An 11697-nucleotide genomic window follows, 5' to 3' on the forward strand; every position below is an offset into this window, starting at 1 on the left:
GGAAAGAGCTGTTTGACATGGTCACCTCTCTTGTGTCCTGGCATTGCATCCTTAGCATGGTGGGAAGGAAACTCCTAACTTCCTTATCTCCTCTGTTGTTTGCACAGCCTGACACAAAGCAAGCACTTCTCGGTAGCTCTGGCTCACAGGTATAAGGTATTTCTTCTTTTCCAGCCTTGTTTTCCTTCACAACCATTCCCAGTCAGACCTTTGTCAGGGCCGTGTGCATAGGGTTGGTTTCCTGGATTGCTTTGGTGGCAGGAGAGTTCAGAGTGACCTGTTAGGCTGTGCTGCTTCCCTCTCCTCACAGAAATTCTGTGTCATTGTTTGCTGAACTGCTACAAACAGGATTAAATAGTTCCACTCAAATCCTTTTTTTTCTTCAAAGATAAAAAATTTGATTACTCTGGATTCAAATATCTAGTTTTTTTCCTCATCTCTTAAAAAAGTCCCAGGAGGGACTTTGTGGGAGGGGAATAAATCACATGTTTCTGAGTCAGGTACCCAAGTACTTTTCATGGTGTTGTACCTGCCTTAAACTTCATGCCCTTACTGTAAGATTACCTGCAAAGAGCTTATTTTCCTTTAATTGTGTTCAATTTTAATAACTGGTTTGTTAGACAAAAAAGCCTGATTTTGTGCGAGTTGTTTTCCACCGTTTTTTATGTTCTCTATGACTCAAATGCAAGCCTGATTTCAAAGAAAAGAATTTGTGAATAAATAAATGGCTTTAGTTGTGGTAGAAACAATAAAGGCATGGCCAGTGGCAGTAGGGACTAATGAATGGCACCAGCACCAGGAGATCCTGTTCCATCCCTGCTGAGTACTGTTTTACCTCTCTGGCCTCAGGTGCCACACTTATTCAAGTGAGGCTGGTGATGCTTCCTCCTTGTGTCAGAGAGTTATTTATTTACTGACCAGGAATTAAAAAAAGGTAGCATGAGAATATTAATCACAGTTTGTGGGAACCACAGGTTTGTGTTGGCCCAGGAATTTCAAAAAGTCAGGAAGCTCAGCCCTTTCAGGTCATCCCAAATAAAGGGTGAGCCAGTATGAATGGCACTGTGAGCATGATACACTTTACAGGTAGTTATATCAGAACCCAGCTTCCTTTGGTTTTGATTCAGATTAGATAAAGCATTAATTAATATGAGTGAATCTCAAAGAAACTGTGACGTTTGAAGGAAATAGACAAAAATTTATGCCAAAATTACTGGTACTGTAAGGTGATATTTTCCATTAAAATTGCATATAAATTGTTATATGAGATATTGTAGCTTTTACCACAGCTCCAGAGGCAGACAAGTTTTGTATTAAGATTTTCATATCCTACTTAGTTTAGTTCACAATGAAATAAAATTGAAGATGAAAGTGCTCCAAGATACATAATTAATGTAAGATTGGTTGCCTTTTATTGAGGAGAAGAGAATCTAAAAGTTACTTTTGTTAAATTTGTACAGCTTGTTCTGTTAAAGCCAACAGAGTTTGTATTGTAGATGTTCTGGAAATACTTGAGGTCAGCATGTGATGCTATGCTTGCAGAAAACATCTCTATTAGTGCTAATTAGAGCAACCTGGCTAATTCCTGTATGGCTTACTGTAAACAATGACATAAGGAATGAGGAATGGCCGAAGACTTTCAAGGGTATGTACCCACTGCCTGATACTGCTGAGAAACTTCTGTGGATGAGAGCACTAGTAGGAAAGTCTGTAAGAAAGCCCAGGTCTTGTTGGAGTGGGATTTTAAGTTCCATAATTATTATGGCAGAAATATGTCTTGTAGGACTTCATAGCAAATGAAGAAATATAATTATGTCCCTGTTAAAATCCCTAAAGTAATATACTTTTTCATAAAGCAGTTGGACTTTGTGATAGCTGCATGAATATTCAGAAAAGCAAAAGGAAAACAAAAACCTGGAAGTAGGAATTACTTCTTTTGCTAGGAACTGGAAACTGAGACCAGTTTTAGGAGCCCTGTTTTCAGACTAACTGGATGAGACAGATTATAAATTTGAGTGGATAATTGTTAGAGAAGGGGATGTTTGAGTGTTGAGTATTTTGCCCTGGGTTCTTGGATGGAAAGGTGGTGGATTGCAGCCCTCCAAACACAGCGCTGACCTATCTTGAGTGGAAAACTGATTGGAGGATGTTGTTGAGTCAGTCCCCAGATGTTAATTGGAAAATTAACCTTAAAGGGTGAATTTTGTCACTTAATCCCATTTTTGAGTGGGAACTTTTCAGCTGGGTATAGAGAGCTTTGATTCAGGCTCTCCAATTGATGTCACTTGAAAGTTTGTCTTCCCTTTGATCTGGCATTCATCATTCCTCTGGCAGTGTTTCTTCTTTGGTTGGTCTTGGTTTTGTAATTCCTGTCCTGCTATGCCTATGCAGAAGTTAGATTAACAGTTATCAGTAGATTTTTACTGTCCTTTGAGAATACTGTGCTCTGGGGCTTTCTGCTGTCTTCTGCATTTTTCATATATTAACTGCATTTGTTTGGCTGAGAATGATGAGGGGTTTTTTTCTCTTCTGGCTTAGAGTGCTCAACACTTAGGTTGGAAAGTTCCCTGAAGTGAAGTTTGTATCTAAATGTTTTCCCACTTATGGAATTTACTTTAAATTCTTTTTGTACGCAGATAGTTGTGGTAAAACCAAAGAATTTATATTTTCATGAAGGAAATAGGTATTCTGGAGTAGTACTATGTACCACTGTCAGGACTCCGCTAACAGAAACCTGATCAAGTAGAGTCCTTCTTCATAGAGCTTCAACTAGTTGCAAAGTTCAGTTATTCCACATTATGCCTTGATGTTGATCCAAGTCAAGCTGTCCCTTATTTAAATGGAAGGAGTTTTAAGCTCTTAGATATGAAAAGGGCATGAACAAAAATAGAATTAAAATTCAAGGGCTTTGCAGCAACATACTGGATAAATATAAGCAATAACATAGTTCAGAGAATTTCTCATTTCTTAGGAAAATGCACTTTACTCTTTTAATAGTCAAATGTTAAAGCTTGATGGGTTTTGGATTTGAGAGGCCAGCAGACAGCTCAGCCCCATTCATCCCTCCCTGGTGGGATGGGGAGAAAATTGGAAGAGTGAAGGTGAGAAAACTTGTAACTGGGACAAAGACAATTTAGTAGGTAAAGCAAATGACACCATGCCAGCAAGGCTGCAGGCTTCCATTTCCTCTCAGTTTTGTCAGTTCAGCTGATTGCAAGGCAGCCTCTCAGTGTGCAATTGTGAAATGATCCAGGCTGGAGGTGTATCTTTTAAGGGCTCAGGGATTTTCCATGGTAATCTGAATGATATAATGGCTCTGTTGCCATCACTACCAAATGTTTGAGTTTGCTCAATAGGGGAGGTAGTGACCTGTGAGGATAGTGCAGAAATGAGCATATCTAGAAGAAGGAAGAAATGAGAATTTCTCAAACTACAAAGATAACTTGAACACAAGGTAAATACTCATTGTCATGTTAAATAGCCTGTACTTCCCAAATGTCTGAAGATAGGGCTGTAAAGCAATTTATGTGCTTGCTCAGAAACATTTTAAATTTAGACGTGTCTTCTGAACTTATTGTTCATTAAAATGTGAAGTTTGTTCTTGTTGGTAATGTTCTTTTCCATGATATAGAAACTCTAGGTAAATCAGTGGAGACTTTTGCCTTGAAGCACCACCTCTAGACCTCCAGAGTGAGTTGTTGAAAGGCAAGTGCTTTCCATGGGTGCCCATGTCCTGCCTCTGCAGCTGGTGGGATCCCTGGATCACTTTTGCAGGGTAAGGCAATTTTTATCCTGGAGCAGTTTTGCTTACCAAGCTCATCCAGGCTGTTGGGTTGGGCTGGTCCTGTTCCCACCTGATCAAAGCCTTCTGAAACCAATCATGCCTTTTTTCTTTCCAGCCAGAAGTTACACAACAAACAGTCAAAAGTTCAGAGGCCTCAGTGCTAGGGAGGACTTTGGTTTGCGAGGAAGCTCCCTCCCAGTAAGGAAGGATATGGGTTGAAAATACCACAGTTGTTTCACTGTATTTTTTTTATCTCCCCAGGTAAGGTTTTTTCTGGTTTAACAAGTTCTGAGCAAACCTGGCAGTTTTGCCACTACCAGCAAGAGGTGTAGCTGCCTCCTCTTACTCTCTGCTGGTCTGGCATGCCTTTGTCCTGGCACCAGCAGGGGTGATCACAGGATTGTTCCCTGGCTTGAATGAGCTGGCTGAGCTTGTTAGACTGGTGGGAAACTGTCCACAACTTTTCTTCTCCTGGGTTAGTTTTGTCCTAGGTTAATGAGTTGATATAGCTCATGCACGGGTCTGAAGTCTGCCAGAACTGGTGCCAAGTATGCAGACATAAAGAAGGAAAAAACAGTGTGGTGAAAGATAATAGAGTTGTCCCCCTTTTTTTAGTATTGGTTGATTATATTGATTCACCCCGTACCAAGGAGCACTTGGCAGGTCACAGGGAAGGTGCCACCTCACCAGCCACCACCTCCTAGACTGGGATTAACAAAACCAAAAGTTGGTGGTTATGCAGGGCAAGAGTGTCACTGGGCTTCCCTGCTACAGACTTGTTAAATAATGCTGATGCATACCAGGCAGAGAGTCATCCTCACCACCACATCTAGGAGAGTTATCCAGAGCAGATCCATGGTTCAGGTTCTCTTTAGCAGTCTCACTCTGAACAAAATGTGTCTGCTGACTCGTTTTTGGAAAGTGTCAATTATTCACCAGGAGTCTGGATTATCACAACTGCTGTTAACAGGTGGAATTCTATGGAGAGCAAGCTGGTGACACACATAGCACTTTCTGCTTTGTCATGCTGCCTGTGGCAGGTTGCCCAAACCAACAAGGGAGAGGCCCCCAGAAGCAGAGCCAGCCAACATACAAACTCTTTCAAGTCTTTGCCAGGGGCTAGGTTGCCTTTGGGTTTTGGGGCTATTGCTAAAACTTGGTACCTCTGGCACAGATCTACCTGAAAATGATTAGAGATATTTATACAAGTGCCTGTGTTGGCTAATGTCTAGATTTTATCTCACTGAAGCTACGGTTTTAGGTGAACATTCCCGAGATTTTTCAAACTTGCAGGAATAAAATATTCCTTCTGTTGCTTTGGATACACACAGGACTGTAAGTTTAGTATAATATAGCAAAGCAAAAATTTGTGAAGGCTGTTCAAAACCTGTGTTCTTGCTTTTCTTTTTTTACATGTGTGTATTCCCCAACTAGAACAGGAAAAGTAGTGTCCATCACTAATATTACTGTTAGGAGTTCTGATCTTTAAACCCCTTTACCAACATCACCAAAGTACTCTTCCCAATATCTTTGTGAGATAAAGGAATTTTAGCAACAAGTTCCGGAGAAGAAATCAGAAATTACAAGATGACAGACCAGTTTTCAATGACTGCCTTTTTTAATTTGTGTGTATGTGAATGTTTTTCAGGTTTGTGGGCTCAATGCCCAAGGAATGTATACATAGCGTTCAGTATGGCTGTTTCTCTAAGTATGGGCACATGTCAGGGTTTGCTAATTAATGCTGGTTGTACAGTGCAAAGTATGTATGTGATTAAGTACAAACAACTGTGTACTAACCCATTTATTAGAAATTAAGCATAATGTAATTCAGGGTTATGTGGAGGAAGGCAGAGCTGATAATTCATTCCAATCCACTTTTTTCTTTTCCAATACCACATCAAATAAAGTTTCACTCTGTGTAAATATGATTTTTTTTCTTTTCACTAATATGCTTAAACTTCTATATTGGGTATACATATATATATATAAGCACTCTGTTATGACCAGTGGGAACACTGATCTTTCCCAGCCTTTTTATCAATACATTGAACTGAAAGAAGTTTCCAGGCAATTAATTGCAAGAGAAAACTAAAAACTTTTAATTAAGTTTAAAAAGTATGAGACTTTACGTGTCACTTTCTGGGCAAGAAAGATAAAGATTATCATGTTCTTCTAAGACTGAAGTTTCAGGCTTAGTCACAGAAATATGATTTCCTTGCTTTGATGCAGTCATGTTGTTAGATTTGCCAAAAGTACTGAAATCGCAGCCAACTCTTGTTTGGGATTTTATTCAGCAGGAAAATATTGCAAGTCATCCTAACATTGCAAATGAGTCATGAGTCACCTTAGGAAACTCTCCCCTGGGACAGACATGCCACAGATGAGGAAGCGATGAAGCTGCCAGGCCACACCCCCAGATAATTTCTCTCGAGGAGCACAACACTCATAAAAGACATCTCTCCAGACACTACGTTATTTTATCCTTGATTTCACAGGGGGAGCCCTGAAGCTGCAAGAAGGGCAGCACGAAGCAGCAGCAGAAACTTCCCAGCCAGTTGTTTCGGCACAGGAGAAGCAAACAGGAGATCATGAGAGAACTTTAAAGGTAGGGGGAGGTACATTTCAAAGTCTGTAATTTTTGACATTGAAAAATAATCAGTGTGTAGAATTTATTGTAAAATCTGTAGTTCATGGGTGAGAGAGTAGACAGTTCATCTCTACTCTTCAGTAGAGATGATCTGTTCTCAGGATAGGATCATGGCATGAAGAAGTTCCCCCAGTAAATGGGATGTGGAGCTTGTCAAGAGCCTGGCTGCTTTGGAGCAGGGTTTGGGAGGAAGAGAGGAAGCTTGTAATCTACTTTGTCTAATCTAAGCTTTTAATATGTTTTCGTGAAGAGCTATTATGAAGAATTAATGAGAAATGAACCAAACAGTAGGAAATAAAAGCTGAAATTTCACAATCCATGTGAAAACAAAGCATTTTTAAAAGGAGAAAAAAAAAGTAGCATGATGAAAGTAGTGATCTAAGCAAATGAGTAGTTGGTGTGGTTTCCTTCTGTTCATCATCAAGATACCATTCTTGGTAGCTGGGTCTGATGACTGTGGGGGAGTTAGTCTCCCCTTATGTGTCACACTGTCCTGTTTCCACTAAGCTAGCAAGGTGTGCTTTGAAAAGGCACCCTTTCTCTGATTTTATATCTCTAAATACAAATGAAGTGAAGCTGCATATCACAGTACAATACATGCCCCTCTGCTCTTATTGTGGTAGGAAGTTTGATCCTGGCTAATGGCAGTGTTAGCGAAATAGAAAAAAGGGAATCAAGCGCAAAGTAGGTTCAGTGGCAGGGGTGGTGGAGCAGGAGGAAAAGAGGAAGGAGAATGAGGTATTTTTGGATGTTTTCACAGTGGTCTCAGGTGTTTTCTAGGTTTTGTGTCTACTGTTAACATGCTGCCTGGGGTTATGAAATACTACTACAATCTAACTCTGCGCAGACAGATATGCAGCCTGAATTTCTCCTGGCATTGCTGTGTAATTCATCTAAGCACGAGGGGATTTTTGTCAGTGGGATGGCTGCACTGGCAGCAGTCAGTAGAGCAGACCAAGTTATAGAGAGGGGCTAATCAAACCTCAGAGGAGGGTGATGGAGAGGGAATAACCTCTGAGGAGGCAACAGTAGAATGGGTTGAGTACAAAGGGCTGTTTAATGCAAAACAAAATCAGGATGAAAAGACAAGGGAAACTTTTTGGGCTCTCATCTTTCCTTTGATTTGCCACAACTATTCCAGTAGTACCAAAACAAGTCCTACCAAGCTAGACGGACGTAAACACATATTTGTAAAGTGGCAAAGTATGGGTTTCTTAGTTGATGTGTTGGGTATTAAAAGTTTTTTCATTACTTTAGTTGATGCTCACTGATTTACATCAGCTAAGGAATCTGATTTTTACTCACTCCAGGTCTTGTCCTGCAGTTTGAGAGGCATAGAGAATTTTGCCAGAACTCCAAAGGCTTGAAGGTCTGAAGCCCTAATAAATTGGAGTTTCACAAATGAAGTATGAAGGCTCATTTTAGAAAGTGTATATGAAGAGAGTGCCTTGTTTGTGGCATAAACTGCCAAAATGCATTTTAGGACTAATGGGTAGTTTTTCTGTGGTAGTGATTTCTGTGATTAAAAAATAAGTCTTTTGTGAAACCATAGTGGTCACACTTAATCCATTTAATGCAAAAGTTGTGCTAAACCAAAGAGATGATAAACACTGGCATATTACAAAAATACAGATTTCAGACATGGTTTTCTTAATTCAGTTCTGTTCATTCAGTTAGTAAGGCTGGTAATTATTGAGGATTAGTACAGTGCTGCACAGGATTGTTGTATTTTCCTACATACGCATGAGGAGGAGAAAAACACTAATTAGGGAAGTCCAGGGCAGATGAAAAGAATAAAATAAATTAATCGAATGCTTGTGTCAGCACTTATGTATCGTGGTATACAGTATGAGGAGGCTCTAGGGTTGCATTGTTGTGGGAAACTAAGTTCTGCAAGGAAGCCCAAGTGCTCCAATGAACAGGAAAATATATAGTTCAGTATCTGACAGGTATAGAGCTATTCATAGATGGATTAGAAAGATGAATTTGAAAGCTAATTAAAAGCAGAGCTCAGAAAATTATGATGCAATTATGTTCTCTTATCACAATATTTGAAACTGAAAATACTAATTTATGACTACTCTAGGTAATGTTTCAATATTCCCTAATACTTTTTGTTTTTTCTGTTCAGGCACATAAGGAAGAAGAAAATCCTCGGAAGACAATGGAAGTGAATGGGTTTATGCCGGTGCCAGATTCCTATGACTATGATCTCATTGTCATCGGTGGAGGCTCAGGAGGTCTGGCAGCTGCCAAGGTATGAGGAGGAAAATACACATTTATACTTTCCTTGTAAGTAGATGGGTGACATCCCCAGTGTCTTGGCTTTGGTATCTTTAACACTGTAGGGGCATAACATTTTTGTTTGATCGGTGAAATTTCTTTCACTATTTCACTTTTTCACCATTTTGGTTAGTGCCAATTATTCAATATTCTTTTCTTTATGTTCTGAAGATGGAAAACATGGTATACTCCTTAATATTCCCTAAAACTCCTTACTAGAATTAAACTTGGTCCCCATTTATGGGAGATGATGCTGCTGGAAAACAGCAAGTAAATATCTTAATAGTGTTTTAGTAGTTGAATTTAAACTCGACTCAACAATGAAAAGGTTCTATTCAAAATTACCATCAGTAGGTATCTACTTTTGTATAGAAGTAGTATCTTTTCAGACATAGTTGTGTATCTTGTTTTAATTCTTGGCAATGGGGGAGATTCTGTGATTTTTGAGCTTACATAGTTGCATAAATTGAGATTTTGCCTATACTTGAGCTATGGTCTCACCCTTCCTTTCCAGGGTCTGGTGTTTCCTTCCTGTAGCCAGATGAATTATGGAGTTTTGTTAGGAAATTGCTATTAGAAGCATATCTAGAATTAAATAAAATTTTAAAAAGCTGGTACAAAATACACCAGCTGTTAGAGCTGTCATAATCCCAAATATTCTAAACTTGAAGAAATTTAGTGTAAGTTAGCAACTCTCCTTTACATCAGTAGTCAGGCACATTGTGTTTCTTCTGTCTATGGTAGGATTAGCTATTTAGAAGTGAATTGAGCATTCCTGTGAATAAAATTACTTTGTTGTTCAAGACCTGGAGCTGGATTATTCCTCCATTTGGGAACATTTCTTTTGTTCTTGAGAAGTGGAGGAGGTCATGCACAGTGAAAGAAAATAAGGAGAAAATATTTCAGAATAGTGTTGAATTCACAGTGAACCCTGATCCCTTAGAAATACTTCTGTTATAATGGAAATATGCATGGCTGAGTGATGGATTGTAGATCCATCTATTTTCATAGTTTACTGCTTTCCTATGATAGGGGCACAGTTGTCATGGTGTAGGATTGAGGACTGAAGGAAAGATCTATGAAAGTTCTAAGAACCACAAAGAGAAGCAAGTCCTGATTTTCAGAGGATGGAGATGTTCTGGGTCAGGAGAGATTAACAAGAGTAAAATAGAGTTTGCAGTATTGCAAAAGAGTTTGCAGTAATAAGAAGCCAGCAGTTGAAATTTCTATAAGAAGACTAACTGACACAGTGATGTTTATTGCATCATTTTTCAGTTGTAGAATAGAAAAAGTGTGCAGTAGGAAAATAAATTGCCTAATTCCTTCAACTCAGTATGTGAAGTATATTGATTCTCAGTGTTCTCAGCTGATTGTTTAGTAGAACAGAAGATGGTAGATCAATAAAGTCAACATCCCTATCAGTAGTAATGTATGTATTTCTAATCAGTTTAATAAAGTTGAAGTGAAACTGTTTTACACACATATACTTCTGACTTTTACTTAGATTGTTCAATTTTTTAAAAAATAATTCACTGACAGTGCTTTAAAATAACCAAACCAAAACAGGAAAAAAACCCAGCTACACAGCTCTCATACAAAGTTCCAGATACCTGCACTCAGGTTTGCAGCAGTTTACCCAGACTGATTAGATGTGTGTTTTCACTCTGAAACCTGCACCTTTGTGTGCACATCTCCCTCTCTACATTGTGCCCAGATCTTGTTCCTTTGGAGGCCATTCTTCACAGGGAATGCAAACACTGTCAGGCTGACTTGGTACAACTCAGCTACAGACTCAGAATGGTGCAAGGCCCCTCCTCTCAGCTCACACAGAATAGCTCCCTAAGCAGCCTTGCTGCATTCCCGCAGCACTGCACTGAGCCCTGAAAGGTTTGAGAGCCTACAGGGCTGGTTTGTGGCTGTGGGCAGATCACTCAGCCCACTCAGAAATGGTTATATCTGTGTATGATCTCCACCAAGGTGGCGATGCAATGCTGTGTTGTGTTATGTGAGCATGTAGCTAAAAGGAAGCTTGGGAATCCATGCATTCTGCTTAGCTAACCCTGGTTAAGGCTCTTTGGAGCAGTGCTTAAGAGTTGTCGTCATAAAGGAGCTTTAATGACGCGTCTCAGTCCCTAAGTGCCTTTCTGAGGAACTTTCTCAGAGGTGCTGGTAATGGATAGGAATTAGCTTCTTGGCCAGACTAGATCTTCATTGAAAGTGGAAATCCAGTACAGCAATATTTTCTGAAAGTGTCTACAGCCTGTGTTATTTGTAGCGTGATTTGCATTTTGCATGAAGTAAGATTCATTTAAAATTGAAATTCTGATTGTCAAATTTTGGATTAACAAGTATTACCGGTAACAGAATGCTGAAAGCTGTCCAGCTCCTCCTAAACCAAACCCAAGGCCTGCTCATGTAGTTGTTACTGCTCACATGTCTAAGAATTTATGATATGATGCCAGCATAGCTGTGACTACTGCAAGTAGCAAAATTATTTTGCTTCATCTTGTGGGATAGTTCTCAGTATCATTTACAGGCATTAATTGTAGATTTGCTAGTGAAACTTAGGGGGAATATAGGATCATAGAGTCATTAAGGCTGTCATGCTTGGCCATATGACTGGTTGTGTCATTTTATGATGTGTTTTCAAACAAATGCTGGAGAAACCATCTTTGAAGGGAAAACTGGATTAATTAGGAATCTGTTAAGTAGGTTAAAAGTAAATGGGTATGTTGGGAAATAGTCTGAACAAAGTGACAAGAAGGAGGAGTGAAGAGGAGGTTGGACTCACAGAATCTCCTGCGTATCAGCTGGTGCCATGTTGTTTTGTAGTAGGATGAATGCCTTTTTTTGCCTTTCAGCTTCTTTTTCCTACTGAATGCACAGGTGAATTCAGAAGATTAATGACTGTCTGCTCCCTTGCAAATCATTCACTGTTACTTAATTAAAAGTCACAAAGCTTTTCAGCAATGCATGATGTTAT

Source organism: Melospiza georgiana, chromosome 4 (assembly GCF_028018845.1).
Source record: "Melospiza georgiana isolate bMelGeo1 chromosome 4, bMelGeo1.pri, whole genome shotgun sequence".
NCBI lineage: Eukaryota > Metazoa > Chordata > Aves > Passeriformes > Passerellidae > Melospiza > Melospiza georgiana.